Source organism: Narcine bancroftii, chromosome 11 (assembly GCF_036971445.1).
Source record: "Narcine bancroftii isolate sNarBan1 chromosome 11, sNarBan1.hap1, whole genome shotgun sequence".
NCBI lineage: Eukaryota > Metazoa > Chordata > Chondrichthyes > Torpediniformes > Narcinidae > Narcine > Narcine bancroftii.
In genome coordinates this window covers 32,828,451-32,851,991 of record NC_091479.1, presented here as the reverse complement: position 1 = coordinate 32,851,991, position 23,541 = coordinate 32,828,451, and positions in this window count along the sequence as shown.

Genomic DNA, 23,541 nt, shown 5'->3' with positions numbered 1-23,541 from the left:
GGTTAGGGGAAGGGGGTAGGTTGTAAGGGGTAGGGTTTAGTTTAGGGTTGGGGAAGTTGGGTAGAGTTAGGGTTAGTGTTAGGAGACATGGGGTAGGGCTATATCTTGGTTTATGGTTAGGTTTGTAGTTCGGGGAAGTGGGCTTGTGTTAGGTATGGGGGAAGGGGGTAGGAGCAGGGGGGTAGAGGAGGAGTGAGGTTTGGGGTTAGGGGATGGTGGGTAGCATTAGGGTTGGGGTGAGGGGGCGGCATAGGCGTAGGGATAAAGTTAGGGTAAGTGGACGGGGTGGGGGTAGAGTTAGGGGATGTGGAGTGGTGGTAGGGGGTATCGGTAGTGTTAAGTTTAGGTTTAGGATTTTGTTAGGGGTTAGGGTTAGGAGTAGGAGGAAGGGAAGGGGGAGGGGAATGGGGGAGGCGAGCGGGGGACGGGAACTTGGGAAGGGAAGGGGGGAGGGGATGTGGGAGGGGAACGGGCAGTGGAAAGGGGAGGGGAACGGGGTAGAGGAAAGGGGAGGTGAACGGTGGACGGCATCCCTAGCCACGCCCCTCCCCTCCTCTTCCCTTCCCCCACATTTCCCCTGCCTCTCCTCTCCTCCGTCCAGAAGAAGCTGGGCCTCTTTCCATCCAGAACCTCCCTGTGGTTTCAGAGCCTCCGTTTCAGGAAGTGCCTTCGACGCTTGCTGCTGGACAGACATCTTGTCTCTTGATTCATTCTGTACCGTTGATATTAAATTAAAAAATGATTGGGTTTTTTAAAGCTTGAACTCAAAAGGCTGGTCCAGATAGACAAAACAGAAACAGGCCTTTCAGCCCCTCTCTCCTGCTAGCTGAGCTGTTGTAATCAGTCCATATTCCTCTCACCCTTTTCATTCTTAGCTCCCATCCTGCTCATGTTGCCTTGTCAATCGCACGGCCTGTGGGAAGAAGCTATTTCCCTCCCTGGCTGCTCTGCTTTTATTCCTCCATATCTCCTTCCTGATGGCAGGGCGACAAAGATGCTCTGTGCTGGATATCTATGAGTCTATTTACAGAGCCCATTCCTGCAATCAATCAGGGGACCGTTGCCTTGAGGTGGCACCCATGTTGCCTCTCTCTCAGCACTCTCAGAACACTACTGCACCCTCCTTCCCCTCCTTTCCCAGGTCTCAGTAACCCGCTGACAATTCCAGTCAGCTGCCATGTCTATACCCTGCCCCACCTAAACCGATGGATCGACCAGCGCCTTCTCCCCTGAAGAGTTCTAGGAATCCACTCTCTCGCAATGTCCTGCTATCGAATGCCCTGCATCCTCCTTCCCACTTGGTTCCTCCTGTTATCAGGTGCCTGGATGGACCCCACCCTGTTGAAACTACCCGTGTTCTCACTGATCTCTCTGCGCCTCTGCCCTCCATCCAGGGGTCTTGGATTTCTTGTGGGGGTGGTGGAGAACAAACCACCAACTTAAGGAGATGGGGAGCAGTACAAAGACCCCCAGGTCCAGGAGACAGGGAGAACCACATAGATACCCTTCTCTGTCATTCGGGTAAAACCTGATTAACAGGTGCAATGTGCAAGGAACTTTCGGTCCTACTGCACGTGGGCCAGGTTTGGCCCATCCCCACACCACCACCCTGTCAATTCCCAAAACAAATTTCCTATTCATGTGGGGGTCCAAAATGGATAGAGTCTGGAGAAGGACCGTGTACATCATCAATCAATGGGGACAAGGGTGTAACCAGCATGACCATAATTGTGTGTGGCTGTGCTTGTAACCAAAGTGCAAGGGCACCAAATGCTGCTATGTGCTGAGGTTCTACCTGGCTCAGGTGTTGCGAAAGATTGGCCTGGCCCTGGTGCTGCACAATGTTCCAGTCAGCAGGACTTTGCCCCTTTACCTTCCTGGGAACGGTTTCATAGACAAACACATTTGACCACAAAGCCATCAGGCAGTGGTCAGCAAAGAATGTCTGACACTGAGACTCTACGACTAGATGGGATACTGCGGGTTGGTCCACGGAGCAGAGCATCCAGAGAGAGACATCCAGAGCTGCTGGAAAACCAGAAACTCGGTGAAAGATGCCCTTCAGTTTGCCTGAAACCCACATGGGAGTAGCAAACACTAGAAGACATCTGTCTAAAGCAAAGGGAGGAAGATTTAGGGGAGATATCAGGGGTATTTTCTTTTACCCAGAGTTGTGGGTGTCAAAAATGCCTTGCCAGGAGTAGTGATGAAGGCCAAAACATTAGGGGCATTTTAGGGGTTCTTAGTTACATTGAGGGGCTGAGACCAAGGAGGATATTCTCCCACAGCAGAGGGTGGCAGTAACCACAATATGTCAAAGTGGTGGCAATGAAGCTAAACAGAGGTCATCTAATGTGACTGTGCGCCTGGCTGCGGGAATTTGGACTTACTATATAAACCTTGCTAAGTGCTAGTTCAGGTTGGAAACGTTCGACTTCCTTGGGGGTCAAATCAACAGGCATGGAACTAAACCCTGCTTGAAAAGGTAGAGTTTGTTAAGTGCTTCCTCAAACCCCACATAATGAAGGGGCTGCAAGAATTCACTGGTACGATTAATTTTTATCACCGATTCATACCGGTAGTGGCCGACATCATTTTTTTGTTTTTAAACTTTATTTAAGATTTTATAACATGAATAACATATAGAATTACATTTAAAAAATTAAGAACAAAATAATAAAATTACAATACAGTATCAGTAATCTAAATAAACTATACCCTCCCCAATAATTATTACACATTAATAACCCAACTCAAATTAGTCCAACCCCCCCTTCCCCCAAAATAAAGAGTGAAGAATTAATAAAGTTAATAATATATGTGAGAAAAAAACCCACTTACAAAAAAAAACAAAAACATAACCGATTAAAATACTAACAAAAAGAAAAGTAATTAATACTAAGATATCAGACTTAAAAAACATATTTAAATCAAACTTAAATGCATATATTTAACAGAGTTAAGATGAAACATATAATTAACAAACTTAATATAAAAAATTAGTAAAATTAGTAACATTGTCTATCAAAAATTCTTAAACAATAATCAATTCTTTAAGAAAAATTGTAGCATGAGAAAAAAAATGATGAAAAATAAAACTTTATCTATAGAGATAAACCTTCACCAAATATCAACTAACTTCACATCTATCATCATATTAGTCACATAAACTGCCATCTTAAAACAAAATTCCAACCTCATTAAACTTTGTACAATTCAAATTTGGTACTCTTCCACCATTTTTCCCTTTTAACCTTGAATAATTACCCAATAAAAGCTCCAATACCACATTTAAATATCCCCAATCATTACGTTAAAATTCAGATATCCAAATAATAAAAATACATCTACAACAAAATCTATATCTTCAACAAATAGAGCATAAGCCACAAACAAAATTCAAGCCTCATTAAGAATTGTATAATTCAATTTATAACTTTCACCATTATTCCCTTCGTTCTATAACTAAAATAGCAAAATAATATACACCAGAATTACCACTCCTTTCACCTTAAAGTTAAAGAAAAAATATTTTAAAAAAACTTATCCATCCCATTCACATTTAAATTTCAAATATTCCTTATCTACTGAATAAACTTTACAAAAAAAACCACATGAATTTTTAGTTTTTTAAACAATCAAATACTTTCTTATGCTTTTTTTTATATTTAAACAAAAAAAATCCTTCACTCTTTAATCTCATAATACAAAAAAAAGGAAAAAAAACACGTAGGAGGTTAAAAATACCCCCTCCCGTCTAAACCTCGCAATGCGGTAACTCCCAAAAAAAATGGCACGAAGCAGATGACTTTCAGGAAATAGTGCCCATCCAGTTCTCTCCCCCAAGTCTCACTTCATCTTAAACTAACATCATCATTATTTAATATTCCTTTTTTTTTAAATTTAAAAAAAATAACAATTCACCTTTTAATCAGCTCCAACTGCTGAGTCACCATTACAACCATTCCTTCTTGGAGCACAGCTCTTTTCTTCCATCTCTTGTCTCCTTAGAGATCGCGGTGACTACGTCTCTGTTGAAACCGAGTAATTGGCAGCTCTTGAGCAAATGCTATAGCTTCCTTTGGAGAATCAAAGAACTTTGGTTGGCAACCATCTTGAAAAACCTTCAAGACAGCTGGATATCTAAAGGTTGCCTTATAACCTTTCTTCCACAACAACTCTTTAGCAGAATTGAATTCCCGTCATTGGAACATAACTTCTTGACTCAAATCCGCATAGAAGAAAACTCGATTATTTTGAATCATCAAGGGTGATTTTCTCTGTTGTGCATTTCTAATAGGACTCGTAAAATTATTTCTCTGTCATAATAATTCAAGTAACGAACCAAAACAGGTCTTGGACTTTGACCTGAAATAGGTCTTCTACGCAAGGCTCTGTGAGCACGTTCCAGTATTATACCTTCCGGGAATTGTTCTTGACCCAGCACCTGCGGAATCCATTCAGTATAAAATTTTCTTGGGTCTTTAATCTAATAATACAAAAAAAGGAAAAAAAAAACAGGTAGGACCTCCCGTCTAAACCGCGCAATGCGGTAACTCCCAAAAAAAATGGGTGTGAGATAACTCACACGTAGCAGATGACTTTCAGGAAATAGTGCCCATCCAGTTCTCTCCCCCAACTCTCACTTCATCTTAAACTAACATCATCATTATTTAAACCAATAATCTTTATATTGTTCCGTCTGGATTGGTTTTCCAAATAATCAATCTTTTTCACCAAATTTTTATTTTGAGTTTGTAAGTCTTTGACCATTTTGGTCACATCTGAAACATGATCTCGTATTTCGTCTATATCTTCACACGAATTAAATTTATCTCTCACTTCAAGCTTAAAAGCTCCAAACTCAGCCATCTGTTGAGAATGTATTTTCACCACAGAGTATTAAAGCTAGTACCAAGTTCTGTCATAATCTTGGATAATCCCTGCATTGTATAAGATCATTTAGATTCAAGATTCACAAGAATCTTTTCAATTGGAAGAGATTCTGGCTCCACAGATTCCTGCTTCTTCTGCATAACCAAAGGGTCTTCTTTTGCTTCCTTCATTCTGGTTGCCTTCCTTGTAGTATAGCTGCGTGTGGAAACGCCAGCCACAGCCTCTCCAGCAATGACTGGAGGACGCTGGCCGGGGTTTTGCCCAGTCCATCAAGTTGTATAGGTTATTTTATCTCAAAAGGTGCAGTTTGCAGTGCCACCGGTACAGTTGACAAATGCCTTTCCCCAGCCGGTACTTCAACTGATGTTACTACAAGTGGTTCATTCATAACATTGCCGTCAGATGCTACTGCACATGTGCGAACCTGAGTAACTCTTTGTTCTAAAGGCTGTTTGGCGCCCTCTTTAGAGGGCTCTACCGATGTAATATTGAACTCTACATCCGAAAGCTGTACCTTTCTCCTGGGATCCATTTCAGGCTGAGTCTCGATGTCTTTCCTGTAGGTAGGCTCCAAAACTTGAACTTTTGGAAAATGTAGTTTTTTGATAATCTGTTGTCGTTTTTTTTTGCTCTTTTCTACCAATTTTACCATCATAAGTTAAATTAACAGCACTGAAGTTATCTAAACTTTTAAAGAATTTTAACGGGCATTTCTAGACAAAACATTAAGATAGAGTCAGGAGAGGACTGGAAGGCACGTCTGATCCTTACGCAATCTTGCCACGCCCCTCCGTGGCCCACATCATGCGGAGAAAGGTAAAGACATTACCTGGGACAATAGGATTTGGAGGCGTTCCAGAAGGCCAAGGACGCACTGGCCAACACAACCCTTGTGGTACACGCCAGGCCAGAGACACCCACCACTCTCACAGTAGATGCTTCGTGCACAGCAGTAGGGGGTGCACTGGAGCAATTCATCAAAGTGGAATGGCAGCCCCTGTCCTTCTTTAGCAGACACCTCTGGCCACCTGAACTCAAATACAGCGTCTTTGACTGAGAGCAATTGGTGCTGTACCTGGCAGTCAGGCACTTAAGGTATTTTTGGAAGGTAGACAATTCAGTGTCTTCATGGACCAGAAGCCATTAATTTTTGCCTTCCATAAAGTGTTGGACCTGTGGTCGGCCAAGCAGCAGCGACTCCTCTCATATGAGTCTGAGTTCACTACAGACATTCAACACATCGTGGGTGACGCACTGCCCCATCCCCGCAATCAAGTCTATCCAGGCCCTGTCCCAGTGAATAGACTACTTAGCCCTCGGCAGGGGACAGCAGGATGACCCTGAGATCCTTGCAAGCAAGACAGCAATGTCCAGGCTCAGGCTGGAGGATGCTAACATCGATCCTGGTAAGTAGACGCTCCTCTGCGACATTCCAATGGCAAACACCACCTCATCGTGCCGACAGAATTGAGATGGCCGTTTTATGATGAGGTGCACAATCTGACGCACCTGGCCATCAGTACTGTCAAAATGGTGGTCAATCGGCTGGTCTTGCTGAGCCTCCAGAAACAGGTTGTCAGTGGGCCAAGGCCTGCACACTCTACCAGATGACCAAAATGCAGACATACGTGAAGGCACCATCCCAGACATTCGAGCCAGCACCACATAGGTTCAGCCACATCTACAATGACATTGTAGGGTCACTACTGGCCTCCCGCGGGACGAGTTACCTTCTCACCATGATTGCCTGCTCCATGAGGTTCCCCGAGGCGGTCCAGCTGGCTGACAGAACCACTTGTGTCCTCCATTAAATTGGAAGCAGTAATAAATATAAAGGAAAGTTTGATAATAAATAGTCTCCCTTGCAGTTGGGGTACAATGAATTTCTTGAGATCAGAGGAATCCTGGAGCCAAGACAAAGTGATCCTGTGTTTCCCAAGGAATTGATTGAGTTGTTGGGGTAGTTGTAAGTGGAAGGGCCGAAAGGTCTCCTGCTCCTTCCACTGCCTTTGTTTTCTGTCTTGCGATGCTGATTGGGTTCACCTGTGTGTTCGCTCGCTCGCACGCTGATTGGTTGCTTCAGTTGCGCGAGCCAATGGGTTGATTCGGTGAGGCCGCTATTGGATTGGACGCTGAGGTCGGGTTGGATTGATGGGCGGGTTCGCGGGCTGATTGGCTCTAGCTGTGAGGAGGCGGGACGTTGGCGGCGGCGTCGTCTGCTCGGGATCCGTCGCGTCGCCGCGGGCGCGAATGGGATGAAGTTGGCTGGGCAAGGAGGGGAGGGGAGGGGGAGAAGGGGGGGGGGAGTTGGAGGGCGAGGGGGAGGCTGGGCAAGGAGGGGAGGGGAGGGGGAGAAGGGGAGGGGGAGAAGGGGAGGGGGAGAAGGGGAGGGGGAGAAGGGGAGGGGGAGAAGGGGAGGGGGAGAAGGGCAGGGGGAGAAGGGCAGGGGGAGAAGGGCAGGGGGAGAAGGGCAGGGGGAGAAGGGCAGGGGGAGAAGGGCAGGGGGAGAAGGGCAGGGGGAGAAGGGCAGGGGGAGAAGGGCAGGGGGAGAAGGGCAGGGGGAGAAGGGCAGGGGGAGAAGGGCAGGGGGAGAAGGGCAGGGGGAGAAGGGCAGGGGGAGAAGGGCAGGGGGAGAAGGGCAGGGGGAGAAGGGCAGGGGGAGAAGGGCAGGGGGAGAAGGGCAGGGGGAGAAGGGCAGGGGGAGAAGGGCAGGGGGAGAAGGGCAGGGGGAGAAGGGCAGGGGGAGAAGGGCAGGGGGAGAAGGGCAGGGGGAGAAGGGCAGGGGGAGAAGGGCAGGGGGAGAAGGGCAGGGGGAGAAGGGCAGGGGGAGAAGGGCAGGGGGAGAAGGGCAGGGGGAGAAGGGCAGGGGGAGAAGGGCAGGGGGAGAAGGGCAGGGGGAGAAGGGCAGGGGGAGAAGGGCAGGGGGAGAAGGGCAGGGGGAGAAGGGCAGGGGGAGAAGGGCAGGGGGAGAAGGGCAGGGGGAGAAGGGCAGGGGGAGAAGGGCAGGGGGAGAAGGGCAGGGGGAGAAGGGCAGGGGGAGAAGGGCAGGGGGAGAAGGGCAGGGGGAGAAGGGCAGGGGGAGAAGGGCAGGGGGAGAAGGGCAGGGGGAGAAGGGCAGGGGGAGAAGGGCAGGGGGAGAAGGGCAGGGGGAGAAGGGCAGGGGGAGAAGGGCAGGGGGAGAAGGGCAGGGGGAGAAGGGCAGGGGGAGAAGGGCAGGGGGAGAAGGGCAGGGGGAGAAGGGCAGGGGGAGAAGGGCAGGGGGAGAAGGGCAGGGGGAGAAGGGCAGGGGGAGAAGGGCAGGGGGAGAAGGGCAGGGGGAGAAGGGCAGGGGGAGAAGGGCAGGGGGAGAAGGGCAGGGGGAGAAGGGCAGGGGGAGAAGGGCAGGGGGAGAAGGGCAGGGGGAGAAGGGCAGGGGGAGAAGGGCAGGGGGAGAAGGGCAGGGGGAGAAGGGCAGGGGGAGAAGGGCAGGGGGAGAAGGGCAGGGGGAGAAGGGCAGGGGGAGAAGGGCAGGGGGAGAAGGGCAGGGGGAGAAGGGCAGGGGGAGAAGGGCAGGGGGAGAAGGGCAGGGGGAGAAGGGCAGGGGGAGAAGGGCAGGGGGAGAAGGGCAGGGGGAGAAGGGCAGGGGGAGAAGGGCAGGGGGAGAAGGGCAGGGGGAGAAGGGCAGGGGGAGAAGGGCAGGGGGAGAAGGGCAGGGGGAGAAGGGCAGGGGGAGAAGGGCAGGGGGAGAAGGGCAGGGGGAGAAGGGCAGGGGGAGAAGGGCAGGGGGAGAAGGGCAGGGGGAGAAGGGCAGGGGGAGAAGGGCAGGGGGAGAAGGGCAGGGGGAGAAGGGCAGGGGGAGAAGGGCAGGGGGAGAAGGGCAGGGGGAGAAGGGCAGGGGGAGAAGGGCAGGGGGAGAAGGGCAGGGGGAGAAGGGCAGGGGGAGAAGGGCAGGGGGAGAAGGGCAGGGGGAGAAGGGCAGGGGGAGAAGGGCAGGGGGAGAAGGGCAGGGGGAGAAGGGCAGGGGGAGAAGGGCAGGGGGAGAAGGGCAGGGGGAGAAGGGCAGGGGGAGAAGGGCAGGGGGAGAAGGGCAGGGGGAGAAGGGCAGGGGGAGAAGGGCAGGGGGAGAAGGGCAGGGGGAGAAGGGCAGGGGGAGAAGGGCAGGGGGAGAAGGGCAGGGGGAGAAGGGCAGGGGGAGAAGGGCAGGGGGAGAAGGGCAGGGGGAGAAGGGCAGGGGGAGAAGGGCAGGGGGAGAAGGGCAGGGGGAGAAGGGCAGGGGGAGAAGGGCAGGGGGAGAAGGGCAGGGGGAGAAGGGCAGGGGGAGAAGGGCAGGGGGAGAAGGGCAGGGGGAGAAGGGCAGGGGGAGAAGGGCAGGGGGAGAAGGGCAGGGGGAGAAGGGCAGGGGGAGAAGGGCAGGGGGAGAAGGGCAGGGGGAGAAGGGCAGGGGGAGAAGGGCAGGGGGAGAAGGGCAGGGGGAGAAGGGCAGGGGGAGAAGGGCAGGGGGAGAAGGGCAGGGGGAGAAGGGCAGGGGGAGAAGGGCAGGGGGAGAAGGGCAGGGGGAGAAGGGCAGGGGGAGAAGGGCAGGGGGAGAAGGGCAGGGGGAGAAGGGCAGGGGGAGAAGGGCAGGGGGAGAAGGGCAGGGGGAGAAGGGCAGGGGGAGAAGGGCAGGGGGAGAAGGGCAGGGGGAGAAGGGCAGGGGGAGAAGGGCAGGGGGAGAAGGGCAGGGGGAGAAGGGCAGGGGGAGAAGGGCAGGGGGAGAAGGGCAGGGGGAGAAGGGCAGGGGGAGAAGGGCAGGGGGAGAAGGGCAGGGGGAGAAGGGCAGGGGGAGAAGGGCAGGGGGAGAAGGGCAGGGGGAGAAGGGCAGGGGGAGAAGGGCAGGGGGAGAAGGGCAGGGGGAGAAGGGCAGGGGGAGAAGGGCAGGGGGAGAAGGGCAGGGGGAGAAGGGCAGGGGGAGAAGGGCAGGGGGAGAAGGGCAGGGGGAGAAGGGCAGGGGGAGAAGGGCAGGGGGAGAAGGGCAGGGGGAGAAGGGCAGGGGGAGAAGGGCAGGGGGAGAAGGGCAGGGGGAGAAGGGCAGGGGGAGAAGGGCAGGGGGAGAAGGGCAGGGGGAGAAGGGCAGGGGGAGGGAACCGCCTGTTTGCCCCAGGTACCCAAGTCCCCTCTCTGTGTGTGTTGGCTTCCTCCTGCCCTCCATCCCCACAATTTAATGGTCCCATTTCTGACCTTCTCTTCCTCATCTTTCTTTGATGAAGGGACAAACCCACAATGTGTTTGATGTCTCTTTCTCTTTGCTCTATGTCTGTTTGACCTGCTGACTCTCTCTAACGCGGTGGCTTTACCCCCTCATCTTTCGCTGGTTGAACCCAATGGAGCTGGAAGAGCTCAATTTGTGAAGGGTTGTATCTGGATTTGAGTCGTTTGACACCATGTCGATTTATTTAAATTGTGGCAAAAGCAACTGCAGGATTTCAAAACCTCGTCATCGGTCCTCTTTCAAACTCGTCTGAATTTCTTGGATGAAAAATCATTGTTCTGAAACTTACTCTGCGAGAGTTTATTTTCCTCTCTTGCAGGGAGATTTCAGAATCTGTTCCACATGATGAATCTGTTGTCTTTTCAAAGAGACAGTGGAGTGGCTATTGTCTTCCACCAAGATTTCATCAACTCAGTCAAGGGCTGAACTAAGTCTCCATTTAAAAATGGTTATGTTGCAAATGCAAGATTACTTTGGCTTTATTCATCAAAAGTGGCCATTTCCACGGTCTCAACGAGGCTGCTCTCTTGATCTCAAAGATACGGTTAGAAATGGTCTTCCTCCTTCAAAATCCACTTGTTACTCCTGGTGAAAGGAGAAGACGATGTAACTGTACCTTCTCTGACGACTGTATCTTCAATCCTCTCTTCCCCACAGCATGGACAACATCTTCTGCCTCTCATTTGTAATGTTTCTCCAGAATGGCTCATCCCATGACACGTGCCGACATTTCTGCCTTTGAAGTCCATTCAGCCTCTTCAAAAGTATGAATCATGAGCCAATGGACTCCAGCCTTGAATCAAGAACTCGCTTATTCGAACAGCTGCCATCTCTCAGCACTCTATTGACTTAGTTTCAATTTTAAGAACACAGATAATCAACAGATGGTCTCTCGATTTGATCAGCAGTCTTCCCTGACGACACAAATTCTTCCGTTTTTAATAAAGCAAGCACTCCAGTATCTCAAGGACCATCATGAAGGTTTTCCTCTTTCGGTTTCAGATGCTGAATGAGCAGACGTTTCATCTCCGTTCATGGCTTGCCTTCTGGCATCTCAAAGGATTGTGTGTGTGACCCTGAATCCAACCCACAAAATAACTTGATAATATATATAAACTATTGTAACTTTAAAGATTAATATTCGCACAAAACGGTCCATGATAATTCACAGGACAATGGCATCTTCAAACAATAATTTTAATTGGTAAAGATTAATAACAACACTTTTTACTTCACTCTAACTCCACTCTGCACAAATATATGTGTGTATGTGTGTGTGTGTGTGTGTGTGTGTGTGTGTCAAAACCAAAACCATTCCAATTCAGGCAGTGTCCATCTTTTTTTCTTCCTACAGTCGACAATCATCTCCTTGGTTTTGGTGGCATTGAGTGCGAGGTTGTTGTTGGTCCATGATTGAACCCTGCTTTCAATCTCCCTCCTGAATGCTGACTCGTTGCCCTCCTCATGCAGCTCATGACTGTGCTATCGTCAGTGAATTTGTAGATGGTGTCGTCATACCAAGCCATGCAGCTGTAGATGTAAAGCGAGTCGAGCAGGGGTGAAATATGCAACCCTCTGGTGTTTGGGAGCTAATGGAGATTTTGGAAGAGTTGTTCTTGCCAATCCACACTAATTGGGGCCTGGAGATGAAGAAATTCTGGATCCAATTGCACAGTATGTTATGGAGTCCCAGGACTTTGGAATTTGCTCATCAGCTTTGATGGGAGGATGGTTTGGAATGCCAGACTCTAGTCAATAAAGAGCATTCTGATGGATGCACCTTTGTCGTCTGGGTGTTTCAGGGTTTTGGCAGAGCCAGTGAAGATGGCATCTGCCATAGGTCTGGTACTGCTTTAACCAAATTGGAATCGATCCATGTCGCCCCTTGGACAGGAGCTGATGTACTTCAACACCAGCCCCTCAATCCACCTCATCACTGGATGTGAGTGTCACTTGTCAATCATCATTTAGGCAGGTTACCCCACTCTTTGGAACTGGTATGTTTGATGCCTATTTGAAACAGGTGGGTGCCACACCCTGTCAGAGTGAGATGTTGAAGATATCCATGGCCAGTTGGTCAACACAGGTTATCAGTCCTCTGCTGGGTTCTCCATCCAGGCTTGATCCTTTCCTTTGATTCACTCTCCTGAAGGCAGCCCATGTTGTCATCTTTGGTTACTGATAGCAGCGGATCATCAAGAGATGTAGGGGGGGTGGGGTGTGCAGTGGTTCTTCCCTGTACTAGTGGTCATATCAGGTGTAGAAGGCATTGAGTTCATGTGGAGTGAGGCTTTGCCGCCTCCCACTGCACCAGATTTGTTTATGCAGCACTTTATGTCATTTAGGCCCCTGTCACAGCTGACGGGTATCCTTTGTTGTTTCCATTCTCGTGTGAATCTCCACCATCTGCGAGATGGGTTTCCATGGTTCGTATTGGCTCCTTGTGTATCTGTATCTCCAATCTGTGATTTGGCTCTCAGCAATTTCTGGATATTGTTGTTCATCCAGGATTTCTGGTTGAGAAAATCCCCTGAACAATTTGGTGGGGACACCCTTGTCCACAGCTGTTTTGATAAATTTCGCTATGGTCCTGGTACAGTGATTCAGTTTCTCAGGTATGTTCTTGAACACGATCCAATCCAGGGACTCTAGGCAGTCCTGCAGCTAGCTTCCCCTCCCGTGACCACCTTCTGGTTGTCCTGATCTTGTAAGTGTTGTTAGCAATTTTAGGCCCCATTTCTAAGAGAGGATGTGATGGCCCAGAGGTGGTTTACAAGAAGGATCCTGTGGATTAGAGGAATAATGTTTGAGGAGCATTTGATGGCTCTGGGCCTAGACTCGCCTGAGTTTAGAAGGATTAGGCAGGACCTCATTGAAATCTTATGAATAGTGAAAGGGCTGGATAGAGAGGATTTTGCCAGGAGTGGGAGAGTTTAGGACCAGTGGGCACAACCTCATAATAAAAGGATGTCTGCTTAATACGGAGATGGAGAAACCTTTTCATCGAGAGAAGTGATTTTCAAACTCCCCCCCCCCCTCCCCAGCTCATATTTTACTTAATCCCTATGCCAGAAGTGCTCTGTTAGTAGAGGATTACTTAAAGTGGGATGTGAGTGGAAAGAAAGTTTGAAAACCACTTTTTTAATCGTACCTCATTGACTTGTTCTGTGCATGGTTTCATAACTCCCGAGGAAATGGGCCAATGACAATTTTTCTCAAGCAAAATATTTCCTTCACAATTGTGTCCACTGCAGTCTTTCTCAGCCTTTTTCCCAATCATATTCCACTTTAAGCAATTTCTTACTCATTTTTCGACACTCCAAGGAATAAAGTCCCAACCTGTTCAACCTTTCCCTGTAGCTCAACTCCTGAAGATCTGGCAGCGTCTTAGTAAATCTTCTCTGCACTCTTTCAATCTTACTAATACCCTTCCTGTAGCTAGGCGACCAGAACCGCACACAATACTCCAAATGTGGCCTCACCAACATCTTATACAACCTCACCATAACTTCCCAACTCCTATTTTCAGTATGTTAATTAATAAAGGCCAAGATGCCAAAAGATGTCTTTAGAACCCTGTCTTCCTTCCGATCAGACGACGCCGCCGCCAACATCCCGCCTCCTCACAGCAAGAGCCAATCAGCCCATGAATCCGCCCATCAATGAATTTCAGCGTCCAATCCAATCGCGGACACACCGAATCAACCCATTGGCTTGCGCAACTGAAGCAACCAATCAGCGAGCGAGCAAACACACAGGCGCACCCAATCAGCATCGCAATACAGAAAACAGAGGCAGTGGAAGGAGCAGGAGACCCTTCAGCCCTTCCACATCCAACTAGCCCAACAACTCAATCAAATCCTTGGGTTTCATAAGATCTCTTTGTCCTGGCTCCAGGATTCCTCTGATCTCAAGAAACACATTGTACCCCAACAGCAAGGGAGACTATTTATTATCAAACTTTCCTTCATATTTATTACCATTTTCAGGGAATTATGTAACTCTGCTTTATCCCTTGCTGCCGATTTCTTTAACTTCACTGTTCAATTTCGTAATGTTGGCTTCTGAACTATTTTATTGTGCCCCTTGATCTAGAGAATTCTGACAGAGCAAAACAATTTTGTTTTCTTTTGTCAGGTCAAATTTTGTCACATTGATCCAAAAACAAGTATTTTCACCATTCCTTCATTTCAGATTCTCTGCAGCTGTCGTATTGTACCTCACTGTGACAGCATCATGTTTGTCTTATTTATCCTTTACCCCTCCATCCAGACAGATGTGTTGATCAACGAGTCGAATCCACTCATCCAGCACCACTGCTATTTCTGCTGCTCGGGCTTTTGATCCCACGTATTCATTTTGTTATTTCCCCTCTTCTTTTTCTCAGCAAAGAGAATCAGGTTTATTTGATCATCTTTCTGAATCCCAGTGAAAGGTTATCGACCTGAAGGTTTTAACTCCAATTATTTTTCCAGTAGATGACCTGCTGAGTATTTCCAGCATTGAGTTTTTATTTTATTGCCTTGGTGTATTACTGAGTTCTTTGAATAGGAGAAGAAATGTGGGTTGGGTTAGGTGGAGATGTCTCGATCATGGAGTGGGTTGAGAAAAATAGACATAAAAGGGAAGGGTGCATGGAAATAGTTAATTCATCTTTTGAAATTGTTTTTTGAGCTATGATTGTTATCTGATGTACGCGCAGTGTTCAGAATTAAAAATTTATTGTGATGAATATGTCACAATATTTGTAGTTTTGTGGCAGCAATATAGGGGAAAATATTGTTCTAAATTACATTTTAAAAAAAGAAATCCATTTGTGCAAAATGAAGAGTAAGTGAGGGAGTATCTGTGGTTCCTTGTCCATTCAGAAATCTGATGGCAGAAGGAGAGAAGCTGCGTTTGTACAATTGGGCGTTCATCTTGAGGCTCCTGGACCTGTTTCCCTAGTGATAGCAGGGTGAAGAATGCCTGGCCTGGGTGGTGAGGGTCCTTGAGGGTAGAGGTTGTTTTCTTGAGACTCCACCTCTTGGAGAAGTCGTTAATACATGGGCAAAGGATGAATGGGGAAAAGTTTAGGGGAAACAGGAGTGGGAACTTCTCTACGCAAGGTGGTGGGAGAGTGGAACAAGCTGCCAGCTGCATGAGGAAATGTGAGCTCAATGTTAGCATTGAAGAATTTGGGATACAAGGGGGATGGAGGGCGATGAACTGGATGCTTGTCAGTGGGACGAGGCAGAATAAGAGTTTGGCACAGACTAGAAAAGCTAAAGGGCCTGTATCGGTGCTGTAATGTTCTGTGAATCTATGGAGTGATGCACTTCGTCGTACATCTGCAACCCGACAAAACTACCATGGTGTCTGCACAAAAACACACAATATGCAGCACGTAATGACCACATGAATAATCTAAATAAATAAATGTAGTGGGCCAAGAGGGCGCACAGCCCACATTGTGAACCGTCGCTGACACGGTTCTCCGACGTCGCGCAAAACCATAAAACAGACAGCTGGGTACTCACCCACTTAATGGATCACACGCACATGGTGCTGCATGCCGAGGAATGGCATGTTGATCTGTGGAGTTTCCTGCAGGTAGATACAGGACATTCACAGGGCTTAATTTAAACCTGCTGGTCCCATGGATCGATAGCAAACTCTTAATGATGTCTCACCATGTCTCATGGAACCAGGCACATTTAACCATTTAACAGTTTACAGCATGGAAACAGGCCATATCGGCCCTTTGAGTTCGCGCTGGTTCACTTGAACAACTCACTAGTTCCCCCCCACCACTCTCCATCCATATCCCTCCAACCCTCTCATATCCATGTACACATGGATGAAGGCCAGTTTGCCATATGCCTTCTTAACCACCCTGTCTACCTGGGAATCCACCTTCAATGAACTCTGTACCATAACTCCAAGATCCCTCTGTTCCTCTGCATTCCTCAACGCCCTCCCCTAAACTGCATATATCTTATTTTGGTTATTTTTTTCCGGAATGCAGCAGCTCACACTTGTCGACATTAAATTTCATCTGCCATCTTTCAGTCCACTTTTCCAAACAAACCAAATCCTGTAATCCAAGAAAACCTTCCTCACTATCCATTTTTCCCCCTATTTTTGTATCATCTGCATATTTGCTTACCCAATTAACCATCCCCTCATCCAAATCATGAATATAAATAATAAACAACGAGACCCAGCACCGATCCCTGAGGCACACCTCTCATCACAGGCTTCCATCCTGACTCTCTGCTGTCTATCTTACAGCCACCTCTCAACCCATCTCACTATCTCTGTATTAATCCCTAGTGACTGAACCTTTCTAACTAACCTTGCGTGCGGAACTTTATCAAAAGCCTAACTAAGATCCAAAGAGATCACGTCAACCGCCCTACCTTTATCCATTTTTCTTGTCACCTCTTCAAAAAACTCAAGGTTTGTCAAACGTGAATTTCCTTTCACAAACCCATGCTGGGTGCTACTGATCAATCCCTGACTATCCAGATATTTGTACATACTATCTCGAAGAAAACCCTTGAACTTTTGGTCTTGCCTTTCGGCCAGACTGGAACATAATGATCCTGTACTCTCAAAATCTCACCTTTTAATACCCTCCAATTTTCCTCTACATCCTTTCCGGCAAAAAAATCAGCCCACACAATTCTCTGCAAATCTCATCTCATTTCTTCAAATACGGCCTTCCCCCACTCGAAGACCTTCGACTTTGAACCTGACCTATCCCCTTCTATAATTAAACAAAAGCTAATGGACCCATGATCACAAGATCTGAAGTTCTCCCCAACACTCACTCAGCCACCTGCCCCATTTCATTCCCCAACAAACAGATCGAACATTGCCCCCCCTCTTATGGGCATCTCCACATACTGCTGCAAAAAGCAGTCCTGAACACGTTGTATGAACTCTAAGCCATCCTGCCCTCCCACTGACTGTGTTTCCCAATTGATGTTATGAGAATTGAAATCCCCAACCAACACCACCCTATTCCTACTGCACATTCCAGCTAATTCCTTGCACATTTGCTCTTCAAGTTCTCCCTTCCCATTTGGCGGTCCATAATATACCCCTATAATAGTAACTTCACTCTTCTTATTTTTTAGTTTTACCCACACTGCCTCCCTCGATGAGACCTCCAGTCTCTTGCCTGAGCACCGCTGTAATATCTTCCCTGACAAGTAATGCGGTATATAAAAGAAGTCTGTAAAGTTTGAATAAAGCAGTCTTGTGTTGACTAACGTGGGTATGTATATGACTTTAGTAGCTGTACCAAAGTTGCCGCCAGAAATGGTGACCCCCCGAATGCAAGATTCAGCCGAAGCTTGAATCTCCAGTGATCATGGACACAACGACAGCAGATGCCGCCACCACGGCTGCAGTTAAACCAGGTTCTGCCTATTTCTCCTGGAATTGACTAGACATGAGCTTTTAAATATGGAGGGCCTGAGTGACAGGGATCCATCTGATCTAATGAATGAGATGCTCATATTAGCAGATGGTCATTCTGATTGTTTACTTTTTGAGACTCTATTCCTGTCCAAACTCCCAGGTCGTGTCGCAATACCAATCGTTAACATGGATTTCTGCCATCCCCATGATGTAGCATGGGAGGCTGACAGGCTCGATCATTCTCCAACGCAAGTGTCTGCTCACAAACAACCTCTTTGATCAGTAGATCCATCTACTGTGTCCTACAAGCCTCCTATATCTGCAATTCCGTCAAAGAAGGATCAACCTACTGATGGGCACCAAGAATGGTGTTTTTACCATCTCCAATGGGGAAAAAAGCCCATAAAAAGCCATTTACCTATTAGAGAAAAAAGGCAGGAAATGAAAAGGCCGGCTGCCAGTCGGGGCCTCAGCATCTGGCACAAGTACTGACTGGCCTATTGTATCTTCAAGACGACGCTAGTAAGTGCAAATATCCAACCAACCTATTTTGAAAAAAAAACATAAATAACAACACCTGGCTCTTCAAGCAGCAAATGGGGCTACAATTCCCTGCTTTAGCAAAGGACAGGTCACGATTTGGAAAGGAGGTGTGACATTCCGTTGGAATTGCGTATTGTCTTCCGTTGCACGGGTCATTTTGGGTGCAAATTTTTGAAGGTCCTATGATTTGCCAGTAGACGTGAAGTGGAGGAAATTGGTCGTTCCACCACTTTGAAACCATACCCACTGGTATGCAGCAAAGGGAGAATTTCCTACCTCGGGATGCATACCCCGCACAAAGATGCGTATGCTGTCCTGCTCAATGAATTTCCCATCATTATCTCCTAATTTCAACACCTCCAAAACAGACCAGGGTGTGTCCCATTACCCTCTCCCTCATATGCAAGATTTCGCTGCCCATCTGCACATTTTCCATGTTTTCTCCAAAGTTGATCTTGTCAAGGGATACCGTCAGATCCTGGTCTATAAGGATGACATTGTTACCCCTTTCCGGCTTTTTGAATTTCTTAAAGATACCATTTGGGCTGAAGAATGCCGCTCAAACTTTCCAACATCTTATAGATGCTTTGGGCAGAGTTCACTTCCATCTACTTGGATGACGTCCTCAAATCCAGTCAAACTGAACAGAATATAACCAACTGCATTTAGGCTGTCTGTTCCAATGGCTGCAGGAATTCCAATCAACCATAGCAAATGTCAATTTGGCAAGTCCACCATCGACTTCCTGGGACACAAGATCATGGTCAATGGTGTCTTTCCCTTAACCATCAAGGTAGAGGCAGTCTGTGCTTTTCCAACACCTACCACGGTTCAGGGCCTGCAGAAATTCTTGGGCATGAAAAACTTCTGTCACCGATTCATTCCAGCAGCTGCTGACATTCTTCGACCATGGTTTCCAATCCTCACTACAAAGCACAGGGATGATCCCTGGACAACAGAGGCAGAGGTTGAGTTTGCAATGCCAAAGATGCTTTAGTCAATGCAGCAATGCTTCCCCCATCCTAACTCCAACACTTCATTGACATTTAGTCCTGATGCCTCGAGTACGGCCCTGGGTGTGGTTCTTGAGTAGTACGTCGATGGCCATTGCCAACTCCTCGTGTTCTTTTCCTGACATCTTTGGCCATTGGAGATGAAATATCGTGCATTATATCAAGCCACATGGCACTTCTGATTAGTTTTGGAGGGTCGGCATTTCACTCTGTTCACAGACCACCAGACACTCGTTTTTGCCTTCAGCAAAATAATGGATCCATGGTCGGCAAAACAGCAGGGTCACTATCATATATTTCAGAATTTACCACGGACGTGCGCTATATTTCTGGTAAAAACAATGGGATCCCGAATATTCTGTCCAGATTGACTGTATATCATATTCAGGGTGACATTGATATTCCGGAATTAGCCAGTGTCCAGGCAATGGACCCCGATGTTCAGGAATACAGTACGGCCATTACTAACCTGGACATACAGCAGGGGGCGACACAGCTGGGTGGCCAACCTTACTTTGTGACATGTCTTTGGGCTACACTCGACCAGTGATTCCACCATCTTTGAGTCAACGTCTTTTTGACCAGATACACAGCTTGTCTCATCCATCCATCAGAACATCTTTCAAGCTCATGTCAAATAAATATGTATGGCACGGTCTGAAAAAAGGTGTCACACAATGGGTCTGCACATGTATCTCCTGCCAGACTGCCAAAATTCAGCGGCACACTAAGGCACCTCTTCAACCTTTCCTGGCGGTACGCAGGCGGTTGGAACACGTGCATGTGCACCTGCTTGCACCATTGCCAGTATCTCACAACATGAGAAACATTCTAACAGTCGTAGAACGTTTCGCACGCTGGCCAGTGGCCGTCCCTTTGACATCCAGTGACACTGAGACAAAGGCCAGAGCATTCATCGTCAATTGGATGGCTAGATTTGGTTTCCCGACCCACATTTCTTCAGACCGCGGAACACAATTCACCCACGGTCCAACGGCTTTGTGGAATGTTTCCACCGGCAACTGAAGTCCGCACTTAAGGCCCAACTCACCGGTCTCAATTAGGTTGATGAGTTGCCCTGGGTTCTATTGGGAGTGCGCATGGCTCCAAAAGGAAGATAGGTCTGCATTGTCCGAAGAGATGGTTTATGGAACGGTCCTTACAGTTTCATTGGACTTTCACAAACATCCTTCAGTAGCTTCGACATGGTGTCGCGATCAGCAAACCTTTTCCTAACCACTGGCTTGGATCCCCTAAACAGAATGTTTCCCCCACCACTCCTGGATACTGATTTTGTTTTTATCCCAGGAGTCCCGTTACAATGACCGTATGAGGGCCCTTTCCACGTGGTGAAGATAGATGGGTTCTTTATACTTTGGACATTGGTGGGCATCCACAGCTGTTTAGTGTTGACAGACTCAAGCCTGCTTCACCTCTTCAGTGCCCCCAGCCCAGACGGCGAGGGGGTCCACCTAAGGTGCATGCAGCTGGTGGTTTAGTTTCTGGCGACGGTTCTGGGTGGGGATGGGGGGTTGGTGTAGCAGCTGTCTACTAGTGGGCCGAGTGGGCAAGGTTCTTTGGCGGGTGCGTGAAATCATAAGGCAGAGAGCTGGGTACACATCCATTTAATTGACAAACCTCGCGTGGTGCTGCGTGCCAAAGAATGGAATGCTGATCTGTGGATTCTCCTGCCGGAAGGCGCAGAACATTCACAGGGTCCCGTGGATCGGCAGCAAACTCATAATGATGTCCCATCTTGACCCATGGAGCCCAGGACAAGCTGTAAATAAAACAAGCCTGTAAAGTCTGTATAAAGCAGTCTTGTGTTGACTAATCTGGTGTATGTGTGTTCCTTTAGTAGCTCTATCAAAGTAGCTGCTACATATATAAATATTTTGGATGATTATCCCACTTACAAGATACTTCTCATCCGTCTCACACCCTGTGGGAATAAGCTATTCCCCAGCCTGGCAGTCCTGATTTTGATGATGGACATGGTTAAAGATGCTGTGCACTGCATGGTCATGGTCTTTGCACAATTCCGTGAGCCCTATTTGAACAACACTCCCACTAATGTCATCGTTAGAAGAAAAGGATACCCCAGTAATCCTCAGAACACTTTGCATCATTCCTGTCTGATGCTTTACAGCTACTGGACCATCCAATGATGCAGCCAGACAGGAGACTCAACTGTGCTCCTGTAAAATCTCAAGATGAGAGCTGTTGGCCTAGACTTCCTCAGTCTCCTTGGGAAGTGTAGGCACTTCCTGACAAATAAGGAGGTGTGATTGTTTTGTGTATTAATATGTGTGCTGTATGGATGGGAATTTTACGTGATTGTATTGTCTATTCTTGCTCTTTAACAATCTTTAGTGGATAGAAGTAGTCATTGTACTTTAGGATGTACAATCATGTACAGATTATCTTTAAATAGCCATTTGTCCCAGATGTCTATTCAGTCCAAGAATACTTTCAATCACAGGCAGATTTTAATCAATAACCCCATTCATTCTGCAATAACTGCCGCTTAATTTTGCCATTTGTTCAATGGCAAGCTATATGGGGAAAACACCATGTCGACTCTTCTACCTTAAAGGAGTGATTATATTCAAATGGGCAGTGGATCAAGAGATGGAAACAGTGAAATCAGTCAGAGGTGAGTCGCTGCTTAAAATTAGAAACTTTCGTGTTCATGCTATAGAGTTTAAGGCTGCCCAGGAGGAATATAATGTGTTTTCTTTACGATATTTTACCCTCACCCTGGCGAAGGATGGGGCCAACAGACATGTTGCTGGAAGGGTTCGAGAATTGATATGGTAGGTCACATGAGGCTCAAGTTTAGATCCACAGAGCGCATGTGTTCAGCAAAATGGCCACCCAGTCTGTATTTGGTCTTGCTGATATCGAGGTCAACTGAGTCAACCAAATGTAGGAGATTAAGTTGGATGGGGTGCATGTGAAACACTGCCTCAACTGGAAGGTCTGATTGTGGCCTTGGATGGAGGTGAGAGGATAGGAAGGGACAAGTTTGGCAATTTCTGCGGTTTCAATGGGAAGTGCATCAGGTGGTGGTGGGTGGAGAGGAAAGTGCCGTCGAGGGAGTCACAGAAAGATGTGCCCCTGTGAAAAGAGGATCTGAGTGGAGCAGGTTAGAGGATGGTGCTGAAGTTGGAAGTGTTCAAGGTTAACGTGTCAGATGTGGCAGCTGATGGGTGGTAAGTGAGAAACCTGAGGGATTCTGTCCTTGTTCGGCTGGAGAGGAGGTGGGGTAAGGGCAGAAAGAGAATTGGAGATACGGGTGCAGATTTTATCAAAGTCAGTATGGGGGAAACTGCATTTATGGAAGAAATAAGACATTTTGGGTGTCCTGGAGTAGAAGACCTCATCTTGGGACTTTTACAGGCCCAGAGGACCCCAAAACCTAGCAGCAATAGGAAATCACCAAGACAAAGCGATACTTTAACAAATGTTGTTTTTAATTGTCCAGGCCTTCCAGCATTTGAAATGCCTCTGAGGTCCCCCTTATCCTTCTGTACTCCAACTAGTACAGTCGAAGAGTCGACAATTGCTCCTCATACACTAACCCTTTCATTCCTGATATCATTCCAGTAAATCATCTCTGACCTTCTCCAACACCAACACATCTTTTCTCAAATACGGCAGCCAAAATTCTAATTCTGATTGAATGGAAAGGGAATTCTCCAACGACAGAAACACAACAGTTAAATGATATTATGTTTTGTTGATATTTACAAAAAATTATTGAAGAGTCAATTAATAATTTGCAAAAGATGCCGGGTCCCTTTTTTGGACTATTATCATAACCGGAAGCTTGGTGCTGTGTTACGAGACCAGAGGATCCCAAAACTAACCAGCAATAGATATTCACCAAAACAAATGATTACTGAAACAAAAATTGATTTTAATTATTTTTAAACATGAACACGGATTTACATTTTAACTTATCATTGTTTTACTACTTAACTTAATTTACTTAACTTACCCCACTTCTAATTCTAAGTGCACGTGTGTTTAAGTTCAGAAAAGTTCTTTGGTTCACAGTCCAATCTCACTTCTCATTCCTCCAAGTCCACTTGTTGCAGGCCATTTTATACTGTGCACAGAATTGAACGTATATCAAGTTCACCAGGCTTTGGTGCTCGAAAGGTAAATGATTACCACTCAGGAAGGTTCTTCTTGGTTTTCGGAGAGAGGTGTGTTGTTCAGGGAAGTATTACGGTGTTTTTGACTCAATGCACCAGCATCTGAATTCCATTATCTCTTCAAAAAAGTTCTGATAGCTTTAGCATGGAGCAGACCTGAACCAGGACTTTGCAGGTAGTTAAGGGAGTGTGTGGGCAGAGTTTGTTCTGGACCCACAATCTCACCAAATGACTCTGCTTGAAATCAAGATTCAAACCATTTTGAGGAATACAACAGGAATTGTTCAAC